Source organism: Macrobrachium rosenbergii, chromosome 48 (genome assembly GCF_040412425.1).
Source record: "Macrobrachium rosenbergii isolate ZJJX-2024 chromosome 48, ASM4041242v1, whole genome shotgun sequence".
NCBI classification, from domain to species: Eukaryota; Metazoa; Arthropoda; class Malacostraca; order Decapoda; family Palaemonidae; genus Macrobrachium; species Macrobrachium rosenbergii.
In genome coordinates this window covers 67,525,944-67,537,719 of record NC_089788.1, presented here as the reverse complement: position 1 = coordinate 67,537,719, position 11,776 = coordinate 67,525,944, and the positions used below count along the sequence as shown (strand labels likewise).

Genomic DNA, 11,776 nt, shown 5'->3' with positions numbered 1-11,776 from the left:
CGCTTTGCTAGGGATCTCGCCTTCCTTTTTTTGTTATTTGTTATCTTTTTATTAAGATTGAGTTGGAAATACATGTGGATTTAATATATTAACTCCATAAATAACAAGAGAAGACACACAGTCGGATGGTGTATACAAATGTGTATTATACTTGATATTGAAATCATTGCTTATACAAGTTATTCCTCGTTCAGTAAAATATTGTGAAATTAATGTTGCCCATTGAATGAGCAGTGAGGGACAGTAAGGTATTCTGCCCTAAAATGGAAAACTGTAGTATCTGCAGTTGAGATATGCCACCTATTGGGCTCGTGAAACGCTAATACACAAGTTACTGCAGTTTCAGAATGATTCTTCAACGCTTTCCACAAGCATTTAGGGGGTCCCATTTGCAGTATCTGCAAAATCAGTAGTGAGGCAAGCTGCAGCCTTCCATTTTAGGGCAGTATTGTGACACTGCCTAAGACATGACTTCATTATGATACGAACTCTGGTAGTATTGCTTCTTGAAAAATTCCACTTCAACACGAACTTGGCTCGTAAAAAGAGGAGCCAAGTTTTGTGAAGGCCCCGGGAACTCTGACATGTCAGGAAAAGAATAGTCCCCGACTCCCCTTGAAGGTTATAAATCGCTGAGCAAAGCAAAAAGAAGTTGGCATTAGCTTATGTTTGTATGGGTGTGCCTCACTTGGTTTGCTTGAAGCAGGTTTCTGATGATTTTTATAAGGAAATTTAATTTTGTTTTTTATAAATTCTTAACAGCTATGTTTCTTTTGTGAGTTCATTGATTATTGTAATTTTTACTGTAATCTTGTAGGCATTCCTCTTTTTTTCTAGAAATATAATTCTGATTGCATTTTCTTAATTTTGTTGAAGCTGTGTGAATTGAGCAAGTCACGTAAGGATAAGATACGCCATAGTTTGCTCCTAGAGTGAAATCGTTAATTAATTAATATAATTTTATGGTTTTGTGGTATGCCATTTTTGGGCCTTTTTTTCCTTCTTAGTTCATTCATCATGGGGTATTCTTAGGTTTACATAATTCTTTCCTAAATTTATTGTCGGTAATTTTTATAATAGTGTATAGTTATTGTAAAGTATATTTCGTGTTACTTTTAGTTTTCTGCAAAAGAAAAGTATTGGATGGCTTTTTGTCTGTCCGTCCACCCCTAGATCTTAAAAACTACTGAGGCTAGGGGGCTGCAAATTGGTATGTTGATAAACCACCCTCCAATCATCAAACATACCAAATTGCAGCCCTCTAGCCTCAGTAGTTTTTATTTTATTTAAGGTTAAAGTCAGCCATGTTCGTGCGTCTAGCACCGCTATAGGTGCCAAAGGGCTGTAGTTGAAAGTTTCATGGACCGCGGCTGAGAGTTTCATGGGCCGTGGCTGAGCGTTTCATATAGCATTATACCCTGTACAGAAAACTCAGTTGCTCCGAAGAAACTTCTGCGCATTTTTTACTTGTTTGTCTTTTGTCGTTAGGGTTCTTCGTTGCCCGCACACATTTGCTAAAGCCAACTAATCATGTGTTCATAATGTACAATAGTGAGACGGTAATCTAAAGTTAACGGATTGAACTTATAGAAGATTGGAAAGTGTTTCAGCCTTGACAAATAGCATTGTTATGTTTCTTCTCGAAATAGTGACCTAAATTCCAAGGCTTTGCATACTCAGAGTTTGTAATCTATCATGAGTTTGGCTGAAAAGAAAGGAAATTTTTTATTGAAAAAAATTTCTAATTGTCTTGCGTTCATGTGTTCCATATTGCGATACTAAGAGCTCTCAAAGAATCGGAATCTTGCTAAGGAAAAAGTCCATGAAAGAGTCAATAATTTATGTCCTCGGTCCTTGGTGAATGTTGTTGATATTCCAAATAAAATGAATTTCACTACCAGGTCGTATCAACACAGGAATTTCACTACAAATTGCCAGCTGATGCTTGTGCTGCTCATTATCGGTAGGAGCATTAAGTTAATTGCAAAGGTTTGGGGTCTTAGAAATTTTTTTTTTTTTGCATGAACTGAAATTTTTAAACAAAGAAACGATAACCGTCCTCAAGACTGTCGCTCAATATTCGTTGTCCTATTATAATTTAGAAGAGAAGCACCATATATATATTATATATTATATATACATATGTATATACTGTATATATATATGTGTGTATACATATATACATATATATGTATATATATATATATGTGTATATACATATATATGTATATATATGCATGTATATATACACGTGTGTATACACACATATATATATATATATATATATATATATATATATATATATATATATATATATATATATACATGAATATATATAGGCCTATACATATATGTATATATATATATATATATATATATATATATATACATGAATATATATAGGCCTATACATATATGTATATATATATATATATATATATATATATATATATATATATATATATATATATATATATATATATATATATATATATATATATATATATATATATATATGTATGTATATTCCATACCTCTTCCAGTCCTCAAGGATGAAGTCTTCAAGAGAAGCACAAAATCGGCTATGTCGCCAAATTTATGCATTCCTAAGCCGACAGCTGTTTCAGTCATTAATCCATTTTCATTTTCAGGTACACTAGATTTACATCACTGACTACAGCCGAAAACTGATTGAAAATTGAGAATGCAAAATTAAAATTTAACACAAATTTGACGGTTCAGAAAATTAAGATTAACATTTTTCACAAGCCAGAATTATCTCTCCTGGGAGAGATCTAAAAGTCTGCAGCCACTCTGTGTCCAACACAGTCTTTACTGAGTTTAAATCTGCAAACTACTCTGGTCCCAGATTGCCAGGATCTCCCTGCTGTCTATCATAAGGGCAGCCTGTAGAGTTCAATAAAGTCCATATTGAGAGGCTTTCACGCCTCCTCCAAATCCAGACCTGCAAACTATGGCAATCCCACCTTCACTAAATTTCCTGTGGGTGGTTCCCTTGACGGCCTGAGGTCACTGTTTTACAGAATGGGTCTCTTTCTGGGCTTAGCTGGGAGCCTAGGTACCCAGATTTAACAGTGTGGCCATCTGCGGAGCTTCCTGTGGCAGCCCTGGGGAATCATAAGCTTGGAAAAAATCAGTTGGTGGATTTGCATATCCTTGCTTTGGTTTATTTGTCTGATATGACAATTTGACAGCACTCGGCTGTAGATTCCTGAGATGTATGCTAGTATTGCACCAGCCCCGGTTTTTTTTTGCCTAGGTTAGGTTAGGTTAGATTAGATTAGATTAGATTAGATTACTACATTTGGAATAATTTGGGTGAGGGAAACATAATGAGATTATTTTAATGAAAATTCTATGGTTTTTAAAGTATGGCGTCCCTCTTTTTTCAGGGAAAGGTCGCGGTACTCGGTTACATCTCGGGGAAAATGCCACTCGGCTGTCAACAATGATGATGTTGCTCCTGATTTTTTTTTTTTTTTTTTTTGTCAAGGGTGGCAGTAGTAAAAGTTGCCGAGTGGTTAACCTGTTGCTGGTTTGAAGCACTTTGCTTCCTTTGCTAAAACGTTGACATCCCCCCGACATGGGCATAACGCGGATTTCAAGCGCTGTCGGTTTGGGCGGAGGCGTGAAGGGGCTGTGGAAAAAGGCAAAAATTTGTTTTCACATGAATTTTCTCATTATTTTTTCATAAAAAATTGTTATTACTTTTCATTGGTTTTCAATATGGAGCATGTTGTGGTCTTTTTTTTTTAGTGTAATTTGCAGGCCGTAGTATGTACATTATATTTTATAATTAATATTCATTGTCATTAATCCTAATGTTACCACTTGACAAAATTCGGGAGGGGACTTTGTGTTTCATTTAACCTTTGCCTGCCTCCTCCTCTTATCATGTTGTTTCCCATGCTGTATTTGGTCTATAAATGTATTAAATAAGTATTGTTTCAGTTCTCCGTAAGGTCTACAATGGCGTAAAGGTTTTAGTACAAGATTCTGAGTTAGTACGCAGTTGTTTCTCGCGCTATTTGGCATACCGTAGTTTCTTAGGTGTTAGCAACTGTCAACACAGATTACTTCTTGAGGGGTCGTTGAAATTCCTTGAATCACTGCAGATCGTGTGGCGTTTTACAGCGCAGTTTTTAATATTCTTTTGAATTTTATGTAGTATTAACTATTCTAGTGACAGGATAAATGTATATGATGTGTAAAAAAAAAAAGATTCCGTAAAAAACAGAAATGTTTCTGTTTGTTTAAATTTAACTCAAGCAACCGTAGTTGATATCATACGTACCTTAGCAGCGGATGATGAATGTACTAATACACTTTCTCTTGGTGTTTTGAATGTTTTACTTTAGCATGACTGGATAGTTACAGGAAAGAATGTTTTACTTTAGCATGACTGGATAGTTACAGGAAAGGGTGTATTTGAACCATACCCTTTTTTTTATTTTGATTTTTAAAGCATACCCCATAATTTCGGAAAAGCAGTTGGTTTCATCATTAACAGCCTTTGACAAATTTGTATAGTTTTATTATTGGTGTTCTTGTCATTATCACTATTAGCTGATGATAGTTTTAAAATGCTATTAACATGACTTTTGAATCAGTATACAAAGTGACTGTGTCATTTTTCGTCATTCCTGACTCAACTGCTAGAAGAGAACTGTGAGTGTTACAGTATCTCTCCTTATATATAATTTATATATACAATATATATATATATATATATATATATATATATATATATATATATATATATTTATATATTTATATATTTATATATTTATATATATTTATATATATATATATATATATATATATATATATATATATATATATATATATATATATATATATATATATATATATATATATATATATATGGAATCCACATAGTAAAAAAAGATGCAAATAAAGAAATGCTGTCTGTAAAGAATGTATCATGGTCGATTTAGTGATTATTTTGAGGATTGGTTGAAAGTAGAGGAGAGAAGAGAGGGACTTTCATTATGCAAGAGTGAAAGGGGTTACTGTGGTATGATTGTGAGTGACATTTTGCAATATGATGGTGAAATATCTGGCACCCAGCAGTTACACTTTGCTCATAGCCATATCCTCTCTCTCTCTCCTGTGTTTCTTTCCCCTCTCTTTTGTCTCTCTCTCTCTCTCTCTCTCTCTCTCTCTCTCTCTCTCTCTCTCTCTCTCTCACTCTGTAAATATGTAGGTGTGTATGTATGTATACAGTATATATATATATATATATATATATATATATATATATATATATATATATATATATATATATATATATATATATACATACATACATACATACATACATACATACATACATACATACATACATACATACATACATATTATTGCTAGGATAAGGGGTTTTTAACTCAGGTATGACTAATATATATATATATATATATATATATATATATATATATATATATATATATATATATATATATACTAAGATATATATATATATAGTCATACCTCAGTTAAAGGCCTTATCTTTTCCCTTTCCTTTGTTTCACAAGAAATAATCGTTCCAGACCTCCAAAAATACAAATAAAAACATTTTAAATCGAATTTAACAAGTAGCATGCAGAAATTATACAAAGAAAGCATATAAAGTAAATACCTGAAATAAATGGCAGTTTGTTCTCACTTTACCTGTAGTTTGGAGAGTTGATGGCGTATGTGGTAGGTTGGGGAATGGAATACAGAGTTTAGGCCAAAGGCCAAGCACTGGATCTAAGGGGTCATTCAACACTGGGAAGGAAATTGAGAATAGGTAGGTCTGAAAAGTGTAACAGGAGGAAAACCTCAAAGCAGTTGCACTATGAAATTGTTAGGAGAGGGTGGATAGCAAGATGGAAGAAAGATAATATGAACGGAGGCACAGTAACAGGAATGAAAGAGGTTGCAGCTAGGGGCCGAAGGGACGTTGCAAAGAACCTTAAGTAATGCCTGCACTGCACCCCGTGAGGTGCACTGACGGCGCTGCCCTCCTACGGAGATGTGGTAGGTTGTGAGAAAGGTGAAAAAGAGGAGAGATGCAAGTGTTTAGAAGGGGAGTTCCCTTCCATAGAATTGGCAGGCAACTGTGCTTCTGGGGGCATTTCTCTTTTCATTCTCTTTCTTTTTTCTGCTTTAGATTACCTGTGTTTCTTTCTCACTTAAAACCTGTCCAGTGATATTTGTCACAGCTTTGTCGGAGTGGTATTGTTGTCTTTGTATAATTTCTGCATGCTAGGCTTGTTGGATTCGAGTTAAAATGCTTTTATTTGTTGTATTTTTGGATGTTGGAACGATTAATCAAATTCCCATTATTTCTTGTGGGAAAATTCGCTCGGTTAGTGGGCATACTGATCAAGGGATCGTATTCTGGAATTTCTTGCACTTTGATCCTAAGGCTTTGTAGTGACAAGCGTATCCAAAAAAGCGCGAAGAATTGAGAAGTTAGGAGGGGAGTGTTGTGGCTATTATTAATTACGTATGTGTCTGGTAAAAATTGACCAGTAGATTCTATATATATACATGTTGTATAAGTGTATATATATATATATATATATATATATATATATATATATAAAATATAATATATATATATATATATATATATATATATATATATATAAAACACGATATACAAACCTATGAACTTCATCCCATTTTTTGCAACCATTTTTTTATTGATGAACCAGGGACATTCTCCATTTCTTATTCTTTGATTTATTCTACTCCCTCTCAAAAAGTTCTGCAGTCCTTCTATTATTGCTCCTCTTTGTGCTAGTTTTATTGAAGGCATGATGCCACCCTTCAAGAGAATTATTGACCCTTAGTATAGGTCTCGCTCGATTTTGTTGTAAGCATCCCACATTTCAATATCGAATGCCGGCCGTCTCCGCCGACCTCGCTGAATGATGCCAAGCCAGATTATTTCGGAGTATTCTAAGAAGGCAATTAAAACTTCAGCTGTTTCTTGGTCGAGTGATTGCATTAAATCTGTAAATAGATCAGTAACATCTTGTGGTGGAACAAAGGATAATGTTTCTATTTTTTTTTTTATGTTGAGAGACTTTTCCGGATCTGTTTACCAGCCTTGTAAACCAAGGTTTTGAATTTTTCGCCAAAGACACTGGCAGAAGTGAAAGAAGCAACCATGGACAGATGTATTCGGGAAACATTTTCTTAAGCATATTAGTGCCGCTTGCTCAAAATCTACTGTAACTGACTCTGGATAGAGGTTTCGTTCATTGAGGAACTCAAAAAATTTTCCTCGTAGGTTTTATCATGTTTCTTAGATGTAATACAATAGACTAGTGGTAACGTTTTACTTGCGTCAACAACAGCATGAATTGTGTACAACTGTTTTCCAATTGGCGCACAGTTAAATGTCCCATCATTTAACCACCTTTTTTTTACTTCTTAAACTTGCCAAATTCTTTGTAGTTGAGTAAATACGCACAGTTTCTGATTCGTTTAATAGAAAATCATCACCTCTTGTTGTCACAGTTAAATCTTCATTTGCATTTGCACGCGCTCTTGACGTCTTACACTACGTGCTAGCTTGCCTTTATGAGGCAAAGAATCGCATAAGTTTAATGGTAAATGTATTGTGCAGTGATTAATGACGGAGTTCTTTTATGCTTACAGTAACTTTCAGAGCAGTGATACGAGCTTCATCAGGCTATTCGAGAGTTTCTGAATCTCATTGTCACATGTAAAAATACTGGCACTGGAACAATCCTGTTTTTCACATCTCTAATATATGCATCTTCCTTTTTTCTGTTTACAACATATGCGAAGCCTTTATGTAAAAGTTTCTTGCCACTTTTATGACCAGTAAAGAACTCCATTTCTAAATAAAGGGCTTATGAGAAAAGTTTATTTAAATGACAAAGAATACACTTCTGAAACAAATAAAGTACTATCCGTAGGTATTATGCTTATAGGTATTTTACCCATTAAGTATATTGGTCATTAGCACTTTACCTGAAAAGTTAGTCTTTTGCTTGTTAGGCATTTTGTCTATTAGGAATTTTTCCCGTAGGCATTTTGACTTTAGGCATTCTGTCCTAGTGCCGGATAGGGTTAGTGGTTCCCCAGGAAGTACTAGCAGGTGTAAGCACCTAAGAAGAATGAAAAATGAAAATGCAGTTTGGTGGTGAAATAAGATTTAACAAATAAAAAGGATATATTGTTTGAAGTGCAGTTGCAGGACAGAAGAGATCATGTACAGGTATGCAAGAGAGTACATAATGTAGTCAAGGACAAAGTTAGAGAGAAAAAGTGTCAAGGACAAAATGAGAGAGAAGGTGGGAAATGCTTTAGATTTATGGGTGATTTTGAGTATACCTCTTCAGGTCTGCTGCAAGTTTCAGTTAAATATTGAAGGCACCTGTTATTTTGTGGTACCAGGATGAAAAAAATATATCAGAGGATTGATAGGAAACTTAACATACATAACAGAAATTTAACTCATGAGGAAAGTATATAGTTACCATGCAATACTTAGCTGCGGGTAGATTCCGTTTAGAAATTTGACCCATGAGGAAAGTCTATTGTTACTATGCAATTATTAGCTGCGGGTAGATTCCGTTCAGAAATTTGACACATGAGGAAAGTAAATAGTTACCATGCAATACTTAGCTGCGGGTAGATTCCGTTTAGAAATTTGACTCCTGAGGAAAGTAAATAGCTACCATGCAATACTTAGCTGCAGGTAGGTTCTGTTTAGAAATTTGACTCGTGAGGAAAGTATATTGTTACCATGCAATTCTTAGCTGCAGGTAGATTCCATTTAGAAATTTGACTCATGAGGGAAGTATATAGTTACCATGCAATACTTAGCTGCGGGTATATTCTGTTTAGAAATTTGACTCATGAGGAAAGTATATTGTTACCATGCAATTCTTAGCTGCGGGTAGATTCCGTTTAGAAATTTGACTCATGAGGAAAGTATATAGTTACCATGCAATACTCTGCTGAGGGTAGATTCTGTTTAGAAATTTGACTCACCAGAAATGAGGAAAGTATATTGTTACCATGCAATTCTTAGCTCAACCAACTGGTAACAAAGGTTCCGTTTAGAAATTTGACTCATGAGGAAAGTATATAGTTACCATGCAATACTTTGCTGAGGGTAGGTTCTGTTTAGAAATTTGACTCGTGAGGAAAGTATATAGTTACCATGTAATACTTAGCTGCGGGTAGAATCCGTTTAGAAATTTGACTCGTGAGGAAAGTATATTGTTACCATGCAATTCTTAGCTGGGGTAATTTGACTTGTGAGGAAAGTAAATAGTTACCATGCAATACTTATCTGCGGGTAGATTCCATTTAGAAATTTGACTCATGAGGAAAGTAAATAATTACCATGCAATACTTAGCTGCGGGTAGATTCCGATTAGAAATTTGACTCATGAGGAAAGTAAATAGTTACCATGAAATACCAAAATTTGACTCATGAGGAAAGTAAATAGTTACCATGAAATACTTAGCTGCGGGTAGATTCCGTTTAGAAATTTGACCCATGAGGAAAGTAAATAGTTACCATGCAATACTTTGCTGCGGGTAGATTCCGTTTAGAAGTTTGACTCATGAGGAAAATAAATAGTTACCATGCAGTACTTAGCTGCTGGTAGATTGTTTAGAAATTTGACTCATGATGAAAGTAAATAGTTACCATGCAATACTGAGGTGTGGGTAGATTCCGTTTAGAAATTTGACTCATGAGGAAAGTAAATAGATTCCGTTTAGTTACCATGCAATACTTAGGCATGGGTAGATTCCGTTTAGAAATTTGACTCATGAGGGAAGTAAATAGTTACCATGCAATACTTAGGTGTGGGTAGATTCCATTTAGAAATTTGACTCATGAGGAAAGTATATACAGTAGTTACCATGCAGTCCTTAACTGTGGGTAGATTCCATTTAGAAATTTGACTCATGAGGAAAGTATATAGTTACCATGCATTCCTTAGCTGTGGGTAGATTTCATTTAGAAATTTGACTCATGAAGAAAGTATATAGTTACCATGCAATACTTAGTTGTGGGTAGATTCCGTTTAGGAATTTGACTCATGAGGAGAGTATATAGTTACCATGCAATACTTAGCTCCGGGTAGATCCCATTTAGTGACACCTCAGGGTAATCACATTCCACACTACTTCAACTTTTTTGTGATGTCCCCTTACCACTTACAGCACAATGTAGATGGTTCTCAAAGTTCATTATAGTGTCTCTTTGGACATAGGTTCATTGTTTTGTGCCTTTTGGTTTCCATCCGTTCCCATTACTCTCTTCTCATTTAACTAACTAACTCCTCCAGTTTATATTGTTCCATTTTCAATTCTCATTTGAGCAGTGTAAGTCTAGAATGTGACTCAGTGGTACATTAAATAATACTTTTTAATTGATAACAGTAACATTTAAGGCCCCGTATGGGGATAGTCCGTCAGTGCACCTCATGCGTGTAGGCTTTACTTAAGGTTCTTTGGCCCCTAGCTGCAACCCCTTTTGTTCCTTTTACTGTACCTCTTTTCATAGTGTCTTTCTTCCATCTTACTTTTCACCCTCTTCCAATGATTTATATTGCAGCTGTGAGGTTTTCCTCTTGTTACACCTTTCAGACCTTTTACTGTCAACTTCTGTTTCAACACTGAATGACGTCATTGGTCCCAGTGCTTGGCCTTTGGCCTAAATTCTATATTCAGTTCAGTTCAGTAATATTTAAGGCGTACATCCATTTTGTATTCCTAAAGCCTGATGTTGTGTTTATGTAAATACATGTTTGATATTTTAGAATTTTTTCCATATATAGGTTTTTTTTTTTTTTAAGGTTAGGCCATCTAATGCCCTATCCTTCCAATATGGTTTTCTTAATTGATTGGAGCATTTATGCCACCATTTGTCATAGCTGGATCATCTCAGATTCCACAAGCAGTTATCTCAAGTTGAATGGTGACAGCAAAACCAACATGTCAAACCTTGGACTGCTTTGCATATTTAAGCATTACTATACAAAATTCATTTACTGGCATCTCATTTGTATTGAGTAGCTCTATGTACAGTATTCATATAGAGCATATTCAGTTTATTCATCAAATTCTCTTTATTTTCCTTCTTTTTTTTCAGCATAAGCATTCTGATTTGTTGAGAATTTCAAAAGAAAATCTTAACCATTTGGCCTGGAATAATATTGGCACATGAGATGGCAATTTCATTTCAGTAATGAGTGAGAGGATAAATTTTGACCCAGCACATCAAATTATTTCTGGAAGTGTTTCATCATTAACTAAATGACAGTTTCAAGCCTAAAAGGAGAGGAAAACTAAATAAAAACAAAAGGAATAAAACAAAGTTAAGTCATAATATGATTTAAGTAATCCAGGAACAAAGTTGTGGCCTACCTTTGATGTAACTTAGTTTTTTGTGTTGTATGAACTATACTTATAACATTTTAGGCTTGAAATATCATTCCTGAAGGGTGAAATGGATAGAAATAAATTATGCATTGTGTTGCTGCCTCCATTATGTTCCTTTTTTGAGATACTGTAAGCTCTTCCTTTGAAGATTACATGTACTGTGAAGTGCTTTATCATTTATGGTACAGCGTAATGTCTTCAAGATAATGGTAATCTAAAGGTTCATCGTTTCCTGAACAGTTGTTGTGACATGCCATGAATTGATTTTTGCAATAAGCGCTTTAATTTCCTTCATTATTTTAGT

The 11,776-nt window shown here is 34.6% G+C and overlaps 1 long non-coding RNA gene across 2 annotated transcripts in view; it reads left to right on the top strand.

Moving 5' to 3' along the window:
- The window catches only part of LOC136831496 (uncharacterized), a 162,637-nt gene that overhangs the window by 75,352 nt on the left and 75,509 nt on the right, over positions 1–11,776 (top strand). The window lies entirely within an intron of this gene.